The sequence below is a fragment of the Talpa occidentalis genome, unplaced genomic scaffold (assembly GCF_014898055.3).
Source record: "Talpa occidentalis isolate TD23 unplaced genomic scaffold, MPIMG_talOcc4v2.1 talOcc4.12, whole genome shotgun sequence".
NCBI classification, from domain to species: Eukaryota; Metazoa; Chordata; class Mammalia; order Eulipotyphla; family Talpidae; genus Talpa; species Talpa occidentalis.
In genome coordinates this window covers 58,942,623-58,964,576 of record NW_023601212.1, presented here as the reverse complement: position 1 = coordinate 58,964,576, position 21,954 = coordinate 58,942,623, and the positions used below count along the sequence as shown (strand labels likewise).

At 39.8% G+C, this 21,954-nt stretch overlaps 1 long non-coding RNA gene across 1 annotated transcript in view; it reads left to right on the top strand.

Annotated features, from left to right (window-relative positions):
* The window catches only part of LOC119241261 (uncharacterized), a 63,274-nt gene that overhangs the window by 23,793 nt on the left and 17,527 nt on the right, over nucleotides 1–21,954 (top strand). The window contains exons 2-3 of the long non-coding RNA XR_005124289.2: nucleotides 8,386–8,472; nucleotides 19,471–19,634. This is a non-coding gene — a long non-coding RNA (uncharacterized LOC119241261). The remainder of the gene's footprint in view (nucleotides 1–8,385; nucleotides 8,473–19,470; nucleotides 19,635–21,954) is intronic.

The following is a 21,954-nucleotide window of genomic DNA, read 5'->3' as shown; positions in this document are numbered from 1 at the left end:
GCGAGGGACGGCAAGTTCTGGCTATTCATGGGTCTAGGAATCACCACACTTGGCCATCAGAGGTGCCACAAAAGCACCTGTAAGTCACCATTGGTCATTGGTTCTCAGGGTCACCTGGCAGGGGGAGTGATGTGAGCTAAATAGTCTTTTCTTTATATATATTTGATTTACTTTTTTTCCCCTTTCTTTGCAAAAAGTGATGCATGTTCATTGCAGAAAGTTGAAAATGAATGCAAATAAATCAATAAATGTACCCATTGTTCTACCAATAAAGAGTGGGTGCCATGTTTTCATGATTAAAAGGCATTATGGCCTTACCATATGTGTAAGTTATATAGGGCCTTACCACATTCTTAGCATATTTATGGTATACCATGCAGCATACCCTATATATGTCTGTTACCAAATATGTGACATCTGTACTTCCTCCATAGTCATTACAACCCTCATCCATACTTTATTTATTGGAAGTCCAAAGTTCATGGACATCATCTCATTGTCCATGAACACCAGGGGGTCACTCAGTCCCAAAGGATCCAGACCTACTTTCAAATACTAGATGACATGGTGCTGTGGTCTTATGTCACTTGTTCTTTCTGTCTCTTGGTGCCACCTTTGGAAACCATTAACCAGTACTGTGAAGTTTTCACTGATTTAGACTTTTGTTGTTACCATTGAGGAGCCCCACAATTGGGCTCCAAGGTACAGCTCTCTAAGTTTACATTCTCTTCTCAAATGTTGTTCCCAAAGTCCAACCAAGAATCCTGGAGGCTGCAGGGTGACTCTCTTTATGCTTCAGCCACATGCTGTCCCAGCTCCTGTGATGCATGTTGCATCCCTCTGCCCTGTCTTTGGAATCTCTTCCTGCCAACAAAATAGGGTCAGGGTTACTCCTGTTTCCCTAATTTTAAATCTTGGGGGGAAGAGGTATAGGAATATTGGTTACTGCATTTCTAGAAGCTTCTGGGTTCCTAATGTAAATTGGTTCTACTCTTTTCCACAAACTAGTTCTGCATAACAAGGAATATTGATCAGGCTATGAAAAAATTTAATGACATTGTTTTCTAAAAATCATGCTATAAAACTAAGATTTCCTCCAAGATAACAAATAGGACAAACTCCATGTCTAGTTGTATAACTGATTAGAAGACTATCTGTTAGTCTGCTTAGGCAGTGCCACATCAGGCAATTAATTACATGGTTATTTGGAGCTTTCTTTTTGGATCCCCCCAAAAAGAAATATCCATTCATCTCATCACCCTCTATCTAGTGATTTTGGGGCAGGCCTGGAATCCCAAACATTACCTCCCAGAGTACCTGTGAAATATTTGACTAAGCTCTTTCAACCCTCAGTTAAAAAAATGGAAATGCTTCCAAACCTCACACCTGAGGAACTGGATCGGAATAACTCTGCGTGTGCAACTGAGGTGTTCTACTTTCTTTCTTTTTTTTTTTTAAAGATTTATTTATTTATTAATACAAGCACTGGTTACAGTCAGAAGCATGGGAGGGTGAGAGAATCCACCAGAGCCAGAGTGGGGAACAGAACAGACAGACCAACGAAATACACTGCTGAGGGGAGTAGCGGGTGGCAAGAGAGGTCTGCGCGCCATGTGGGACCCTCGCCTGGTGGCCGGGGATTGAACTGGTGCTGCAGAGGCTGCGGGCAGCTTCGCAACCCAGCGCTCAACCACTGTGCCACCGGGGAGGCCCAGGTGCTCTACTTTCAAAATACATTCAGTGTCTTATCATTTACTGCCATCCAAGTTCAGGCCATGATCACTGCTCTCCCTTGCTTTCCCCTCTAGAGTCTTTTCACACAACAGGCCAGAGTGAGTGACTCAAAGTCCTCTGATGCCTTTCCACAACATTCCCATCATGGTGGGAAGCCCTTCACCATTCGGCCCCTGTGCACCTCTCACTCAGTCCTGCCCTCTACACTGCCGCCCTGTTGCCCTTCTTTTTTGGCCTTGAGTAGCCTAAGCCTGTTTCTTCCCAGAAATTTTACACATGCTTTTCCTATTTCCTGGAATGGTCTCCCCCCATTTCCTCCACAGAGTTGACTTCCTTGATTCATTCAAGTCTTTGCTTTGAAGTCATCTTTTCCAAGAGGATTTTAAAAATAAACACTTCTCCCTGCCATCTCCTCACTTCCCCTATGCTCTATCCCAAGATCACACTTAATTTTTCTTACTGTTACCCCCTCCCCCATTATGTATTTTATTGACTTGTTCCCTCATTTGCTGTCTGTGTTCCTAGCATCAGAGCTAAAGTTCCTTGGGAGCAAAGCCATGTCTGACTTTTTTTTGTAGTGGAATCCTGTGGACCTACAACAGTGCCTGGCATACTCTAAATACTTAATGAACACACCTTATTTGAATGAATGTGGAGACTATTTCTCAAATTTATGGAGATGGAACATAAGGAATAAGTGGCTTTCTTTGATATATAGTCTATAGTCTCCCCATCAAGGGTATGTCTTGATTAGCTTTTGAAATTCTTAGTAGTGTCTTCATAGAGGACATTTTGCACATACACACAGACTCAGAAAGACAGACAGACAGGCAGACTCATAGAGACATTCAGACAAAGGCACACATACAGATACACACACACACAGACACACACAGGTACAGAAACATACACATAGATGTATAAACAGAAGAGTAATGCACTCCAGTAGAAAAATGGCAGACAGAAATGGAATTAGATTTCTTTCCTAAAATCCACAACAGTGGTTTGGGACAGTGCTCAGTCAGAATTCTGCACTAGACCTTTGAGCGTTCCTTTGGCCCCACAGGGCTAAGTCATCCTTTGTCACTGTTCAGATAGATTTCCGGAGGAATTATTCTGTGAGAAAGTAGTTTGGCTTCTGAATGATAGATTTCCCTTAGAGGCACCTCCTGAAAGTCTCAAAACTTTTGGACTTAAATACAAGAATGATAAGGAATTTGAGTAGAGTTTGGCAGATAGTTTTGTTCTGTGTGACAATTGCTAGGGTCATTCATTCATCTGTATTCAGCCAGTGCCTAAAATGGTCTGGAAGATCCAAGCAGGTTTCACTCACGTGCCAGGTTTTTGAGGTTCTACCATGAGGCTCTTCTGTCTCCACTGGGTTTCCTCATGACTAACTGGGTTTCCTCATGGCATGGTGGTTTCAAGCTACTTGGAATTTTAACATGGCAACTGGCTTCCAAGAGGGAGCAGTAGTCCAAACACTGAGTTCTGATCTTGACTCTGTTAATTATTAACTTCATGACACTGAGCAAATTATTTCTATTCTCTGGGCTTAAAACTTCCTCCTCTGTGAAATGGGGATAATAAAACATGTTTTGGAATGTGGTTGTAAGGGTTTAAAGTGTGTGTTATAGGGCCTCCCTGTTGGCTCAAGGGGTTAAGTACCACACTATGAAGCGATCCGCAGCCACTGCAGCATTAGGTTGATCCCTGGCTGGTCTGGGAGCAACCCACATGGCGCAGCAGATCTCTCCTGACTCTCCCGCTGCTCCCCTCAGCAGTGTACTTCGGTCAATCTGCCTATTCTGTTCCCCACTCTGTCTCTGGTGAATCCTCTCACCCCCACATCTCTGGCCTGTACCCCATCTCTTGTATGCATAAATAAATAAGTGCACATTTTATAACATAGTGTACAAGTTTCCTCATGAGCAGCCCCTGCTGAGTCCTCCAGTCTTATCTCCTGGTATCCACCTCAGAATTCATTCTCCACCAAGAAAAATTTCCTTTGTTCCCTATGTATGCATGCTATTTCTTAATACGCATACATCCCACTTTGCCAGAAAATTCTCTAAGTTGGACATCATTTCTCAATTCCAGCTCAGATCTTTACCACTACAGTTTACCACATTGTATCATAATTTTCTGTTTTGACTGCAAGAATAGTACTGTCAATACCTGGCCATACTGTAGATTCCTTGATATTTGTTAGATGAATGGATGGATGAATAAACATACCCCCTGTGGATTTGTCTGTGTAGATTAGTAGATTAAACCCCTCTGTAGCTTCAGCCCAGGCCTTAAAGGGCCCATATCCCCCATCTCTTGTAATTTTCAAACTGTTTTGTCACTTCTTTGATGTAGGAATAGTAGGAGGATTTCTCCATGGATTCACATGCAGAAAATAGTAAAAACAACTTAGATTTTGGAGTTATTTGCATAAAATTAACATGTACATAAATAAACTGTTACCTCTCTTTTCAGGCTGCCATAGATGATGTTTCCTAATTTTCTTTTTTTCCTCCTGTACCTTTTCATCCTCCCACTCAATTACTGGATGAGAAGAGATCCTTCATCAAGAGAAGGAAATTCTTGGAACAGGAGGAGGCTGAGATAACTGCAAGCTTTGTTTCTTTCTGGATTTTTACAGAGCGCTGTGTTAAAATAGTTTTTTTTCCAGTTTGAAAATGTTTCTTCCTGGGTTTTTACAGAGCACCGCATTAAAATGGGAGGTTCTTCTTCTTTTTTTTTTTTTTATTTCAGTTTGGAAATGTTTCTTTCTGTGGCTTCTGCTCTCTTCCTGCCATCCCTCTTCTCGGAGCCTTCAGTATCCACTGGGAGGCCCCTCTGTCTTCCCGAACATATGTGAAAAATTCAGAGTAAGGTTAGTTCTGGGCAAACTGAAATACAGAGATTTAAAAACATTGTCTCATCTCCCCTCCATCCCTGCACACAGAAGGGGAAAGAGTGCCCTGCTATCAGAAAATTAGTGGCAGAATTTCAGGTCAGAGAGAGGGAAATGTATGAGGCAGGCAGACCTTTTGTTGATTAATGTTTTCAGACCACATTACAGAAGCAGTTGTTTACTTGACCTGTTAATCAGCACAGGGAAACATTTGTCTTGGAACAGTAAGTTTTAAGATTCTTCAGATTTCCTGTATATTCCTTAGCTTCTTCCTATCATGAAGATTTCTCAAAGTAAACTGAGGGGGTGGGGGTGTTTTTCTTAGTTACCCAGGAACCTCAAAGTGCAGGCTTTTCTTGAGGTTGAGACCATTCTGAACCCGGAAAAGCAGTGTGTGAGTTCAAGGACAGGAGGGACACTTGCTTATAAGTGGCAGACTCTATTCTTCCTCCTGTCATTTGCTGCAGAGACATGAATCGTGACCACATATTTCCAGGTTGGGAGTGGGGATAACCTTAGAGTCACCTTATCAGATGGCCTGAGTCTGACTGTGAGCTGTCCAAACACTCCCTCCCTACTTTAAGGGCATTGAAATGGAAAAATCTCAAGAATGCGCTGTAATGGAGTCTAGGACTCCTTGGGTCTGATTTCTTTAATTGCTTAGTACAAGATAAAAGGAGTTGGAAGAATGCTAATGGAGGTGTCATGGGTGGAGGCAATGGGTAGATAAACAGTGTTACAGCTACATAGGGTGTTACATATCAGGATGGGGGCAGTAGGAGATGGGGTGAAAGGCTTGAGGGGTATATTCTCCCTCCTCCAACCTTTCTACCCCCAATCTGCTCAAGAGAAACCAAAAATCTCAAAGGAATGAGCATGGCTGTGTATCATGTCTAAGAAAACATTATTGTACCTTAGATTTTAAGTAGTAATAACCCTTCAAATAGAACAATCTTGTAAAAGTGTTCAAAAAACAAATGAGTCATACCATATGACCCAGAAATCCTTCACTTAGGTGATCCACAGGTTTTAATATCAATTATAAAACTCCATAATTCAAGGTGTGAAACTATTCCCCTAAATAATATAAAATGTTGTAAATCAATGTTATCTCAATAGAGAAAAAATAAGCTAAAATACCTAAACCCCCCTAGTTCATTTTTCAAAGCAATTATAACACTAATTTCAAGATCTTTACCAAGAAATAAAATAAAAAGAAAACTTAAGATGATTTACAATTACAGGTATAAGTTTAGGAATTCTAAATATAATTTTAGTAGATAGACTTGTTCACAGTCCATTGGTGGCTTCTGAAAAGAGGATGGGAAAAGGAGAGATGAGTGAAAAGACATAATGAGAAAAAAAAAAAAAAAAAAAAAAAAGACATAATGAGAAGCCTTACTCATGTCATTAATTGGACAAGATCAGGCCCTGGCAAATTAATTAAATCAAGAAGTAAAAATAAGAACTCTACAGAAAACTACAAAGTAATGTTATCAAAATATTATAATAGATAGTAGTGGATATTAGAAGGGCATTTGAAAGTCAAATATTAGCATCCTTTATGTCAATATCTATTATCCTAAGTGGAAATGAAAGCTGGATAAACTAGCTAAGTATAAAAGTGAATCCATAGTTTTAAAAGGCAATGTGTTTCTAGTTCAGACACTAAGTTGCTGTAACACCTTAACAGATGACATTTAACCTCTCTGTGAAATGAGGTGGTTGATACAGATCAGTACTTCTCAAACTTTAATACACATTTGAATCACATAAGAATCTTGTTTAATGAGGATTCTGGTTTGGTAAGTCTTGGACTGACTTGAGAGTCTTTATTTCTAATATGCTTTTAGATAATGCTAATGTTGCTTGTCTGCAGACAACATTTGAGTAGCAAGGATATAGATGATCCCTGTGTCTCTTTTAGCCCAATGGAACATAGTTTTATGATATTCTGTTTACAGGCAATCAACTATAAACTTTCTGAAATATGGAAATGAACATTTCAGTTCAATGGTTCAATGATGAACTTCCATAGTAAATAAGAACAAATTCAGTGGTATGGGCACATCAATAGGATGGATCTAGAAGTGAAGTTCGACACAGTAAGTACAAGATGGTAGAGGGAAAAAAAAAATCAGGAAACAGATTTCAGTTTGCAGGATGTGACCAGAGATAGGGAAGAGCAATAGAGAAAGAAAGCCAGGAATCTTGAGAGAAGTCTAAGCTTTGTTTAAGCATTCCTCATTTTACAAAGCAACCAAAGGGGCTGAGGACTGTTACCTCTCCTACACGTCCCTCTGAGTCTCTCAGGCTTTATTTGGAGGATAGATTGTCATTAGGTTCCTTGATACCCACTCCCTCATCACACAATTTCTCTGAAGTGCAAGCAGGCAATGGGTTCACGTGTGTATGGTATGGTGCTTTCTGAAGAACACTTGAATGTGACGGATAAACATCCTTGTCCTTGGTTTAGAGCCAGGAGCGAGTAGAGGAGCATCCAGAACACATATCCCAGGTTTGTCTGAGAAGTGTGGAGAAGGAAAGTGTAGGGAAGAACTTGTTAGATGAACACTCAAAGTGCCTTCAAAACCAGAAATCTTCCTTTTCTAATTAATTGGAGAATCACTTCAGTTTAATAGAAATAACGATTTAGTAAGGCATTTATGTTAAGGAAAGTTCTGTAAGGTAGATAGAGGCAGTAGCTGTTGTCTCATATAAAAAAGGAAGAAGTAGAGATTTGGCAAGTGAAGACCATCCAGCTAGTTAGAGTTGGATTAGAACTCAGGTCCCTTTACTTCCTGACTCTCAAGTTCCTTCTACATTGTTCTGTACCTAGTACAAACACATTTCATCATATTGGACTTTGACTTTTCTCTCTTACTCCATTAACCTTTCTTTTTCTTTTTCTTTTTTAAAAGATTTATTTATTTATGCATACAAGAACTGGGGTACAGGCCAGAGGTAAGAGGATTCACCAGAGACAGAGCGGGGAACAGAACAGGCAGTCTGACGAAATATACTGCTGAGGGGAGCAGTAGGCGAGACAGGAGAGGTCTGCTGCGCCATGTGGGTAGCTCCCTGCCCGGGGATCGAACTTATGCTATAGTGGCTGCCAGTAACTCCATAGGTTGCATCTTAAACCCTTGTGCCACCAGGGAGGCCCTCCACTAAACTTTCATATCAATGTAGAATTACTGGATACTTTGTTTCATTATTTGACAGCAAAATGTTTTAGATATTAAATAGTCTGCCATATTGGTGGGAGTGACAGTGGTTGTTGATTTTCAATCCAAGAGTGTTTCCCTTTTCTTCTTTGCTGACAAATTTTATGTATCTTTCTCTAAGAATCCATGTTCTTCAGCAGTGCCTGGTCCTTTTCCCAGGCTCTTGACTGGGCTAATTTAATCAAGATGGTGTCACTTGGCAAGAGGTTGTAAAGGTTGGGGATATGATGAAATTGTGGCCAATGAGATATGAGGAGAAGTTGCCTCTGTTTTTATAAGGGGACATATTACAGAGATTGTCCCTTTTCTGCTTCTGAACGTTGTCTAATACAGTTGAGGCCTAAAACTGTGACAACATCTTAGACTCATGAGAGGAAAACATTTGACACAGGAGGATAGTAGAGAAGAAAAATGGAATGTCGTGATTCTCAATGGTGATATCATCGAGGCACCAACTCAACCAAACTCAGCACTGCTATTCCTTTGGAGTTTTAACTGAGGGGTTTCTTTTCTTTGCAGCCCAGAGTATCATGTGCCAGGTCAAATCTGTCATCCAATGACCAGGATTGAAATCCTCAGCTATATCACCAGCTAGCTTTGTGTTGGGTAAGTCAGTCACTTCTTTACAAAAACCCTTTTCCCTATTAAAAAAAAATGGAGATAATAAAACACCTATTTCACAAGGTGGAAGTTCTAACATAAACTGTGAAAACACCTGAAAATGTTGCTATCATTATGGTTATTTTTATTAATATTATACAATACCTACTAATAATAGCATTATAATCAGGCACCATCATAAATAATCTGCATGAGAATGCTTTAAGGTCTTTCAATGTTTCCAGGAAAATCACTTTACCTGAAGATATTTGTACTTCTTCTTTCTCTTAAGGACACTTAAGAAAAAGCCAGATTGGTTATAATTTGGGGTAGAAGAATTCCTTAATGGAATATGAGAGCAACATCTCATGAAAAGCAGAGGGGGTTCATCACACTGTTTGTGAGGCTAATTTCCACGAGGTTGTTCCAGCAGTTATCCTGCATATATGGAAATATGATACACACCAGATAATTTCCTCTCTCCCTTTGCATTGAGAAGTGGAGTGCTGCATGAAGTTCAAGTGAATGGTTATGTCTTTGATATATGGAAGAGCAGCAAGTCTGGGAGTCTGACTAAACTGTATTGTGAGAATCAAGTTCCCAAGAAGTCTGTAAAGGTCTTTCTTCCATTCCACTGTTTCCATGCTCCCCACTTCTACCAACAAGGCCACTTTTAAAGCAATCCTCAAACTCTGTAAGACTTGCTTGGCTTATCATCTCACCATTGTACTCCCCTTTATGTTGCCAGAAACTCTGCATTTTGTGTGTTTGTTTTAGATACAGCCTCTTGTTTCTGCCTGAAAATAAGAATGTTGCGATTCTGATGAGTGTGTCACTTGGGAAGACACTCTCAAGTCTGTTTGCTGTCAAAGCTCTGTAGGAAGAGGCACTGGGCTTGGACTGCATAATGATGAGGACCCTCTGGGGTCATGGATTGACCCAGTTCCAGCTCGGAGTCTACTGTTTTTTTCGTGGAAGTTCAAGAAATAAGGAGTGGGACCTATGGACATCTGCCTGGAGTGATTTTTCCAAATTGGACTTTCTCCTCTGGAGGTTCAGTTTCAAATTTAATTAGCTCACTAATGATGGCAAATTATCATAATTAATTGATGAGGGCTAAAGTGCTTTAACTACAAAGAGCTATACTCAATTTCCTGGACAGTTAATTTCTGTTATAACTTTGAGCACTGGTCTAGGAGAGAGTCTTTTATTATAAGAGCAACAATAATAACAGCAATAATAATAATAATTTTTTAATGGTTTGGATTGAAGCCTACTCTTGGTCAGCAGCACTGCCACAGGGGAGCATCTCACATAGTTTGGCATTTCCCACTTAGCTAAAACAATTCTCCTTTTGTCAGAGGCACCCCTTAAGGAAGAAAGCCTATGAGTGAACTGTAAGCGTGTCTTTACAACCCAATGAGCAAGACAGAAAAGTAAATAGACAATTATTATCTGGGAAGAAAAGTGTGTGGTAGTGCTGCTGTGGGATTACACAGAGGGCTGAAGTGTCTTGGGGGAGGATGAGAAGGAGTTCCTTAGTCACATGTGGCAGAGGGAAGAGGTTATAAGAATCAACATCGTCAGGGAGAGTAACATAAAGGGGTGTGTGTGTGTGATAGTGCATGAGAGAGAGAGAGAGAGAGAGAGAGAGAGAGAGAGAGAGAGAGAGGAGAGAGTGGAGAAAGAAGGAATGAGAATAGTCCAGTTAATGAACTCAAGAAGAGTGCATTTGCAATTGGGGGTGGGGTTATTTAAAGAAGATAAATTGAACATATACATTCTATCGCCTTCTTGCCAAAACTCTGTTAAAGGCATGATAATGATAATGGATTTATATAAATACATAGACCAAAAGAATAAATAGAACAGGAGAAAGACTATAGTAATGAAATTTTAGAAGTCAGGTAACAGATGGTAGAGTGACAATTGATTTAGCCTAGAGAAAGTAGAATTCTAATTCTTAAGTAAACTCTGTGGAAAACTAAATAGGAAGCTGATTTGAACCAGAGATTGCCTTTCAAAATCTTAGGAATCAGAGGCCAAGGAAACTCTGGAAGTATAGGTAAAGGAGGAGCTAAACCAGGAGAATAGGTTCAAATTATTATTTTTTAAAAAGATTTATTTATTTATACAAGAACTGGGGTACAGGCCAGATGTGCAGGAGGGTGAGAGCATTCACTAGAGACAGAGTGGGGAACAGAACAGGCAGACTGACAAAATACACTGCTGAGGGGAGCAGCGGGTGAGACAGGAGAGGTCTGCTCGCCATGTGGGTTGCTCCGAGGCCGGTGGGGATCGAACTGGCACTGCAGAGGCTACGGACAGCTTCACAGTGCTGCGCTCAACCGCCTGCGCCACCAGGGAGGCCCCTCAAATTATTTTTAAAAGAGCTGTATCTCCAAATGATTTACCCATCTGTATAAAAAGATGACTTCCCACTTCTACTGACAAGGGTTTTTTTTTTCTTAAGGAGATAAAATAGATGGCATATAGAGTTGAGTATGGGGAGATCATATTGAAACGAATGTGGGTTAGCCAACGTTCACATACTGAGAGTGAGATATTTCCACTCTTCATCTCCCATCAGGCTCTCAGAATTTTGACAGCCATATCTTCTGATGGAGATGACAACCATCTCCAACCAGTCCTCCAGGAAAGAGATGGGGAGAATCTTTTCTGAAATATGACCAACCCACATAGGAGACTCTGAAGGGACTAATATCAGGGCTTCTGTAGGCTACTCATTGGGATGCCAACCATGAAGAACACAGATCTATTCATAGATGGGTCTTCAAAGCAGTAAAATTGTTAGGAAGGTAATACACCAAGGGAGTTTATATAACTAGAGGAGAATTTGGAACTGAATTACTTATACATACACGGAAAGAATTAAGGGTATGTTCATAGAAATCTAAGCAAGCAAGCAAACAAACAAAAGACAACTATTAACTCCTGGAAAACTGGAGCAGGAGCATGGGTAATGCCAAAAGCTGCAGAAAGACTGTGAAATAAGGACTATAAGAGGGCTGTTGATTTTATTTAAAATGAAGCTGTCAGTGACCTTAGAGCAGTTTCACTGGATTATGTGATATTCAGCAGCTAAATTGTACTGTACTGGGGGCCCAGGAATCAATCAGCTGAAACTACTTATTTCTTAATGCCTACTTCTCTAACCCATGCTAAAACTCCATTCATGCTCCAAGTCACATCTCCTAAGAGGGAACTATGTTTTCACTCAGGAGACCACTTAGACACACAACATTGAGTTTCTGCAATGACTTTGTGAGAACATTTCTAGGGATTCATGGGCCCTGGCCAATCCTATTATGGCATTCTTTAGATTAGTTATTTTTATGTTGTTTTTTTTAATGTGAAATCTTAAATGGGGTGAAGTGCTGAAATTGACCACAGAAAGAGTATATTGAATTACCTTGTCCTTCAAGTAATTTTTCAGCATAAGCCAAGAACTTTTCACTTGGAAAAGTAAAAATCTGTGACTTTTACTCCCTGTAACATAAATAGGTGGTGTCACTCTGTCATTGGGACCTCTGGTGATAGAGCATTGCTGCTCCAAATCATTCATTCAGTCTCTACCACTTATCCTAACAGTACTAGAGTTTAAAAACATGTGGTAAGAAGGATAGTGCTTTCAAGAAACATATAGTAGAAGCAAAAGAATGGTTTGTGTTCCCAAATAGCATCAGTGCAAGGTAAAAAGATCTAAGGAATCTTATTATTATTAAGACATCTATTCAAATGGGCCATACACTGGGGGATTAAAAGGAGGTGGCTTCTCCTAGGAAGTGTGTTGGCTGGGTGCTCTGCCTTGACATTGCTCTGCATCTGACCTGAGTGTGACCTTACCCTTTCCAGAGCTGTGTGGACTGTGAACGCTCAACCCATTAGGTAACTTACAGATAGAGAAGCTGGGGAACATACATGAAGGGAGGGCGAAGAGTTTTCCATCTGAAGCTTGTGTTTGGAGTTTGTTGTACAAACTCCCTCTGGTAAAGAAATTATGAACTGGGGTGCATGAATAAAATGAACTTCTGATGGGTGCCCAAAGGAGTGTATTACAATTTAATGAGGACTTCAGTTTTTGCAAGTAGAAGGTCCAGATCTTACTCACCTGTGGCTATGAAATCAAATCAGATTTTTAGTCATACCCCAAATTTCAGTGCTCAAAACCTGTCTGTACTTGTCAGGTATGATGTTTTTTTACATACAGTTTCTCTCTCCAAATATATTTAGACCTTACCTCAATTTTTATTTAAACAACTTAAGTGTTCCCTGGTGTTCTGGGGTCACTCTAGGTAGTATGTGTTTAGGGCCAAATGTCTTCAGAGCCTTCAACCAGCAACTCTGACCTTCCTGGGCTCGACTGGTTATCAGCCAACCAGGGATGCTGCAGATGTTTCCAGATGGAGTGTTGGGCTCTGGAGCTCTTCATCCCCAGGTTACTTGGAAGGTGCCTCTCTCTTTGACCAGCTCTCAAAGATACTTTGCACAGTGGAGTTTTCAGACTTCAGCAATAGAGTCTCTCCTTTGCCCCCTGCCACTTAGGCAGAGTGAGTAGCTCATATAGGAGGGCTTTGGTTGGGCAATATCCGGTTCCAAATTCTTTGGAAACTTTGCTTCTCCAAATCACAGGCCCATTGCTCCACCACATTCAGTCATGTTTTTGTTCTGCTGTTGGGCTTCAGGCCTACCAGGACATTCACTGGGCAGCTATTTGAGGACCCTTTAATATTTCCTGGCAGCTAATAAGTTCCTTGAGCATGCTCAGGGAATACCAAGAACTTCTTGGGGAAGGTGTTGCCCAACTTCATGCCATGACCCAGTCAGCCATGTGTGTTATTAGGGGGAGGGGAGGAGAGGGGTGAGTCTTTATCTCAGTGTTGTGTAAACCAGTACAATTTTTTTCAAAAATGCAATTGTGTACAGTGAAGCCCTGAAGGGCTACTTGGTTAGGGAGTGGTGAAGTGGACATACAAAGAAAACACTGGAAGTTTTGATTGGAATTTTCAAAGCTGAGTCATTGCCAGCAGGGACTGTGCCATTGATTTGAGTGAGCTTGGCTCATGAAGTAGCATGCTTATACAGCTTCCTGGAGGGTCCTTCCTGTTTGTGGATTAGCTTCAGAAGCTTTTCATATTTGTACTAGCAATGTGTACTAGGTAGAGGAGAGGGAATATATAGTAGGAGGGGTGTAGGAGAACAAAAAATTGAGTACGAAGAAAGTTGTGGGAGTGAAAAAATACTTGAGGGAAGAGGGCATTTGTCCTTATTTTTGATTGACTAGTCAACTCCATCCTCCCCTTTGTCTTTGAGATATTTCTTTTTGAGAGAATCCTCTTTTCTCTGTGGAAGCTAGTAGCTCACCATTCCAAATCTCATTATAGTTGGACCATTGACATATGAACCAGATTCACCCAGAGTGCTCTTTGATTTGGAAGCTAAGGACCCAAAATAGCTGAGATTGTACAGACACCATCTTGTTGAGAGTCTACAGACACCATCCTGTTGAGGGTAATGGTGTCAGTGGTCACTAACTCATTTCCAGAGTTCATGATGCTGAAGATTCTAGCAGTGGCCCATGTCTGGTATCAGTGTTGCAAGGGGAATAAGCAATTGGATTAGTAGTCAATGGAAATAACAATTATATCTTCACAGAATCAGTTCTAGGAGAGTATTTTGGGTTTTTTTCTTAAAAGGGTTACCTTTGAGCCTGATTTGGATCCTTTTTGTAGCCACCAGGCACAACCCAATACCTTTAATTCTGACCTTTCTGGCTCAATTACCCAACTTGCAACTAAGAACGCTGACCTCAAAATAAACAAATAAAATCATCCAATGACTCAGGTTATAAAATATTTGCAAGGGAGAAAAAGAGGTAACAATTACTCTATCCCTTTAACAAAAAAATAACCTTTATGATTCCCTCATGACACTTTGCCACCACACTATGCCAGGGTGTTGCCATGGAACACTCAATGTCACGTGAACAGAAAGTGTCTCCATTATCACATGACTGGAAATCTGGACTACCTGCTGATAACATTATACAGTTTGCTCTTCTCAAAATCTTAAGTACCCTTAAAGAAGAGTCAATAAATAAACATCATATTTTTTTCCCACCCTGGGAGCATTTCAAGGATTTTGAGGAACATGAGCTGCCACTTGTCCCCTTGATAAGCTCCTTTTGGGGGGAGGGAAGGGTGGGAAGAGGAAGGACTAGAGTCAAAATAAGGGGGGGGGGTGCAATTGTATGGGGATTATAACCAAAATGAAAATGCGTACATTGTGCAAAGATGAAAAATGATGTTAAGAATTTTATAAAATAAAATATTAAAATAAAAAAATAAGCTCCTTTTGCACATGCGAGTAATCTACATAACACTTAGCACAGGGCACCTGCAGTTTCATGCCCTGCTTTCTTCTATAATTGTGTCAGAGGGACATGGAGGGGAAATCTTTATATGCAAGAAGCTTTTCTCCTTTTGTCCCAGGGCCCTAAGTGTGTATCTGAGATCATCCAGGAGGTGAGAAAGTGGAACCCCCTGCCTGGATTGAGCAGACTACACAGGAGGCTCTTAGACGCCTCTGCTCGTGTATTCTGCTAGAAGCAGGCTGTCAGGATTTGAAATTAGGGCCAAGACCTCCTAATCCTGAAATAACCTTAATTTATGTGGACATTTCCAGCTCACTAAAGAGCATGTGTAATTTTCCATCCACCGCCCAGGTTTAAAGGTGAGACCTCTCATAGTGATTTGACACAGAATCTAAAGGAAGAAAGAAAACCTGATTTTCTGCAAATGAAGAAGTTAAAACGCAACTGCAGCCGGTTTTGTCATGCAAATGGACATAGACTATCCATAGCTGCTCCCAATTATGCCCAGTATGGAAAGGGCAGCGATTTTAGGAGACTTAACTCAGAGGAAAGAAAAATAATGGATCATTTGTGAGACACTGACTGTTAAAGGGGAAAAAAAAATCCTTTTCACTTTATTATTTTTTTCACCTGCTGTGCTGGCCCCAGGAAATATGACACTCTGATAGCTTTATTCCAGCTGGGCTACATAATCCTGCTGTTTAGAACATGGTGCTGAGAAAGGCATAGACAAGAATCTCCATTCAAATTTACATTCAACTAGGACAGAGACTTGTTGGTTTTTTGCTGCTTATCCCCAGGTTGTAGAATAGTTACACTATAAATATTTGTAGTTAATGAAATCTATCTCCTTGGAGAAGAACTAGTTTTGTTGGGTCTCTAGATAGAGGTTTTACCTCTATTCCCCACCAGTCTGAAGTTTCTAGTTTGGTTTGTATGTGTGTATAAAGGCAATTACTATCACATTTCACTAAGTTAAATCACAGATATGCATTGTCCTGTTTAGTTGGAATTCACTTTCTGACGAATCTCTTTGTTACAAATGTGCATATTCTGGAAATGCATAACTTTGTTTCTGATAACATAATGGCTAGGTACCTGAAACAATCTTCCTGCTAATAACAACAAAGAATGGTAGTTAATGTCTATTTTAGAAATCTTCTTAAAAGCACTGAGTTGATAAAATACAGGATCAAGGATATATCAGCCCAACATCCAAGGGAAGGCAGGTGCCTGGAGAAGTAAGCAAAGTTTTCACCCTGAGGGCTGACTGTTGCTGAACAAATTTCATAGATTTTTAGTACAAGTGCCTGTGTGTTGTATATGCTTGTGTGTGGGGGGGGGGGGTGGGGGGAGAAGGGGGAGGAGGAACTTAACAAGATGATTCTAACATTTCTTTGGAAGTGCAGTCAAGAATAACCAAACTCTGTTGAAAAAAAAAAAAATTTATTTTTGAGGTAAGTTTGGCTTATCACATTATATGTAAGTTTCAGATATACACAGTTGTAATTAAACATCTATGTATTATATCTTTTGATTTGATTTATTTCATTTGGCATGATATTCTCTAAGTCCATCCATGTTATTGCAAATGGCAAGATTTGCATAGTATCCCATTGCATGCATTTACACACACACATACAAACACACACACACACACACACACCCCACATTTTCTTTATCCATTAATTCATCTATGGGCACTTGGGTTGTTTCTACATCTCAGCTATCAAAGATAGTGTTATAATGAACCTGGAGTGCATATATATATTTCAAATTATTATTTTTATAATCTTTATATAAACATCCAGAGGTGAAATAGCATGATCAGATGGTATTACTATTCTTAATTTTTTCAAGAATCTCCTTACTGTCTTCTATAATGGCTGCAACAATTTACATTCTCATGGGTAGTGTTCAAGGGTTCATTTTTCTCCAAACCTCACCAACATGTTATTTCTTGTCTTTCTGATTGTAGCCATTCTCACAGGCGTGAGGTGATGTCTTATTATGGTTGTGACTTGCATTTTCCCTAATAATAAGTTATGATGAACATATTTTCATAGCTAGTTAGCCACCTATATGTCTTTGGAGAAATGTCTGTTCAACTTCTCTGACCACCTGAAAGTTGGATTACTTGATTTTTTGTTGGTTATTAACCCTTTGTCAGATTTGCAAATATCTTATCTCATTTTGTAGATTAACTTTTCACTTTGATGAAGGTTTTTTTTTAAGCTGTGCAGAAGTTATTTAGTTTTACTTAGTCCCATTTGTTTATTTATATTTTTGTTTTCTTTGCCATTGGAGTTGAATCTACAAAGACTTTGTGAAGGCTGATGCAAATAGCTTACTGTGTTATTTTCTTCAATGTATTTTATTGCTTCAGGACTTGCATTCAAATCTTTATTTTGAATTAATTTTTTGTGGATGGTGTAAGATAGTTTCATTGTTTTGCAAGTGACTGTCTAAGCATCATTTATTAAAGTGATTTTCCTTTCTCCATTGTATGTCTTGGCTCCATGTATGCATGTAGACTTATTTATGAGCTATGGATTCTAGTTTATTGATCTCTATGTCTGTTTTTTTAATTTTATTTTTATATTCCCCATACAATTGCAACCCCCTTATTTTGACCCCAATCCCCCCTTTCCCCGCCCCCCCCATAGTGTGTCTCTGGTTCATAGTTGTTTGTTGATTTTGATTTTTTTTCTGTGTCTGTTTTTATTACAATACCATGCTCTTTTTGTATAGAATATTTTGAATATATCTGTGTCATTTATGATCCTATTTACTTTTTCATTTTCTGTCTGGATGATCTAACCATTGACGTAAATGGATTGTTCAAATCCCCTACTGTAATTGCATTGCTATGAATTTCCAAGGTGAGAAGTCTTGACCTGTAGATTTCAAGAATTATTTTAAAGCCTTAATAATTATGGTAATGTATTACTAGGACTGGGATTCACAAAAGGCCTATATTGGGGGAAAGGTGGCAAGGATACACTTTTAAATAAGTAGTACTGGGAAATTTTATTATTCATATGAAAAAATTAAAATATATCCCTGCCTCACATCATATTATTATGTTGAGCAATGTAGACCTATCATTTTGAAAAGTTTTCAAATGTTGGTGATTTCATATATGTCTACACAAATATTTCTTGGTAGATTGAAAGCCTAAATGTAAAAGATAAAGCCACAGATAACACAGGACAATGTAATCATGTCTCAGGATCAGAAAACAAGAACAATAAACTATAACTATCATGAGAAAGACTGAAAAATTTGAAGCAGAAATTCTTATTAAATATGCCCTAGAGACAGTAGAAAGGCAAGCAGCAGAGTACAAGATCTTTTAAATGCATTTAACTGACGAGTGTTTCCTATGTGGAATATATATAAATAACTCCTAAAATCAATAAAGAAATGACACACAAATTAATAAAAAAATTCAAAGAATTATGCAATGTTTCAAATTTGACATATTTTATTATATAAAATAAAAAGTCACACTTTTTAATATCACTACTGATTTAATCAGAAATGTTCTTAAGTATTGGGAAGCTGTCAAGCTTAGCATGGTGGATACAAGCTTTTCAAAATTCTAATTTTCTCTTGAGAGCTGAAATTTTATCACTGAGTTACAAATACTGTCAATTGTTTCCCTCTAAATAACAGGCTCAGTTGGCTCTTTTTGACAAAATGTTTGCCAAATACCCAAGTCTAAAAAACCATAGTTTGTCTGTTGGTTGTTCTTTCAAGAGAAATGGTGTTCCATGAAAAAAAACAACTAACTCAGCTGGCAACTCAAACAATCATGCAATCTTTTTTTCTTTTTCTTTTTCCTTTTTTTTTTTTTTTTTATACAGTGCTGCTATTTTTTTTTTTTTTTAAAGATCTATTCATTTATTTATACAAGCACTGGGTACAGTCAGAAGCGCGGGAGGGTGAGAGAATTCACCAGAGCCAGAGCGGGGAGCAGAGCAGGCAGAAGGACCAAGGTACACTGCTGAGGGGAGCAGCGGGCTGCAGGAGAGGTCTGCACGCCATGTGGGACCCTCGCGGGGGCTGGGGATCAAACCTGCGCTGCAGAGGCTGCGGGCAGCTTCGCAGCCCAGCGCACAACCGCTGCGCCACCAGGGGAGGCCCCAATCTTTTTTTCTTGAGTCAATTACTGCACTTGAGTGTGCTGCAGAAGTGCTTTAAAAAGAGATGCACTCAGGGTTAAGATATAATAAAATGAGTACTTTTTATGTTTTCATCAAGGACTTTTTCATCAATGAAATAGGCATTTCCTTTTAACATGAGTAAAAAAAAAAAAAATACCAAGACTATGAGAACAGTTTGTTGCCACTGTCTGATTACCTTAAGGTGTCTACAATTTTACCACCACCAAAGCAAATATCAATGCAATGAAAAAAGGTAAATATTATATTAATGTTCTTATAAAAATGGCTTAAATTTTTTGGGTCTCATGGACCCTTGAGGACTGATGGATCACTGTTTGACAGTTTCTGCCCCTGATGGATGACTTCACTAATGTCAGCAGCAAGGCACTAATGGAAGCATCTAGAAGTCTAGTGTTCAGTTATTTTTCTTTTCTATTATAGGTTCTCTCAGAACTGTTCTGGCTGACTGGCAATCAAGGACATTTTGATGGAGGCTATATGATGGAACGCTTTTGACGTTATCCATTTTAGTTCATAACTGACATGACTTGGCAGATGAATGCAGTGACGTCAAAAATGGAAAGAATCAAAACTGGAAGTTAATGGTAGGAGTTGTTTTTTTTTTTTTTTAAAGTCTGCATCAAACTTTTTCTGGTATCTAAATGTCATGAACCTTCTTCCTTACTATATTTTATAGGTAAAGATTCTTTTAGTGTCAAACAGCAGAAAAACCCAACTAAAACTGCCTTAATAAAAAAAAAAAAGGAGATGTATTCATAAATCCAGGTCAGATTGAATTCAGCAACTTAACAATGTAATCAGAACCTAGTTTCTTTCAGTGGCTCTGTTAGCCTCATGGGGTATCAACTTCATTCTGAGCCTGACTTTCCTTCATGGAGGGCAAACAGATATATATGTTCCATTGGTTTTCATCCATATACTACATAATTCAGAGGCAGTGAGTTCATTCCTTGAAGTCACCGAAATAGATTTGCACTAATATACTTGTATAACATTGGGATTTGTTTTCACCCCTCAACCAACAACTGTAGGCCAGAGAGGGGATGTTCAGCGACTTTTTGTCAAATGAATGAGTGAATGAATGAATGGCTGCAGGAGCAGTGAATGGAGAAGTAAAGGAATGCTCTCAGTCAGGAATACTAAGGTGGCTCAGACAAGAAACTTCAGTGAGGGACATGATATTTCTCTCTGTTCTGCCAGGGCTCTTTGGCAGCAGTTGCTCTGTGTGGAGAGACATGCTCTTGCTTTCAGTGTGTAATATCATGCCTTACTGGGAAAACTGCAGCAGAGAAACTCCAGTGCCCCAGTACATCTGTCACAGTCCATGTGACACCAATAGAGTGAAATCAACTGGCTCCATGAACACACATTTGTCTGTACCCCTGGGTGCAAGCAGGAGCTGAGGACTGAGCATGAACACCATAATTTCTATTCCTCTTCCTTATAGGGGTCAGAGTCTGGGACAGGTGAATGGTTCTGAAGGTGGCAATGGGCCCCTTACCCCTTTATAGCCCTGGAAGAGTTAGAACTGGGGTGTGACAAGCTGTTCTCCCAAGTCCAGGCACCTAGAGAGGGCAGTGAGTTAAGTGCCAGTTCCTGGCTAGTCCCATTCAATGGGGATGAGGTTGCCTCCTCTGAGAACAAGCTTTGCCCATGGTAAATTTTGGATCCATTTTGAGAGGCAGAAATAGATTGTCTTTGCTATGCAGGGATTCTTTGTAAAGCCTGAGATCAAGGCTGGGTTGAGGTAAGTGAAATCTGGAAGAATTGCCTTTTCAAGTGAATATTCTCCCAGCATTTGTCTCTGGGTCCTGTGTAGGGAGGATGTAGAGGGTGCTGAAGGAGAACTCAGCCTCTCTGTCCCTTAAGCAGTTTAGCCCTGGGTCTAGACAACACATCCAATGAAACTGGAGACCAGAGTGCCATAGAAGCCACACAGGAGCCCCTTCTGTAGAAGTCATCACCTATTCTCTAGAAATCTACCATTGAGCCCAGCAGACCTTCCTACCACAGGTGTTCTCTCCTGGGAAGAGTTTTGAGACATACAAGGTCTCAGCGAGGAGTCCTCAGCCCACACCTCAGAAAGAGAGCTATTAAGCATCTCTGGGGGCTGTGGAGTGCCTGATGGGGTCTGTCTGATCCCAGGGGACAGAGTCTACATCCCAGGGTAGGGTAGGAAATGGACTGGAACCAGACTGAGACTAAGGACATTAGATTGAGAACATATTGTACTGGCTTTCAGTGCAACCTGATCCTCTTCAATGCTGTTGGTCAGAAGGCCACCAGAAGGGTTGGTCTCAGCTATGACTGCTGTGTTCCTCTCCTGGGTCCTCTGTTCCTTGTTCTTGGGTATCTCATGTCTCATCCATTTTCTTCCTTCAAACTGTCCCCTCCTCCTGCTCTTAGGTAGGCGTCAGCTAATCCCTGACTTTTACTTTGTCCATGCTTTTACTTTGCCCAGGGCATTTTCTTCACACAGTAAATTGCTTTTGTGTATGAGGATAGCGAAATTTCAGGTCATAACATGCTGGGAAGATGATAATCAAGATTTAACATAGATTTTCAACATCTTTTAACTTTTACCAATGCTTTTACTACTTCAAAGCATCTTCATATTTTCGTTTTCCCTGACAGAGGAGTGTGCAGCAGAAAGGACAGTTATTCTTATTCCCATTTTAAAGATAAGGACATAAGCTTCAGAGAGGAGAAGACTTAGCTAGAACAGGTGACTAGCAAATGGCAGAAATGGTTTGACCACATCTGCCTTTGACTCAAAGTCCAGAGTTCTCTGTTAAGTCTTTTTCATGGGCATAAGATAGAAATCACTCAATTTACTTTACATCAATTCTGGGAGAATCTATATAGAGTGTTGTTGGAATATTAGGAATAGAAATGGGAAATTCA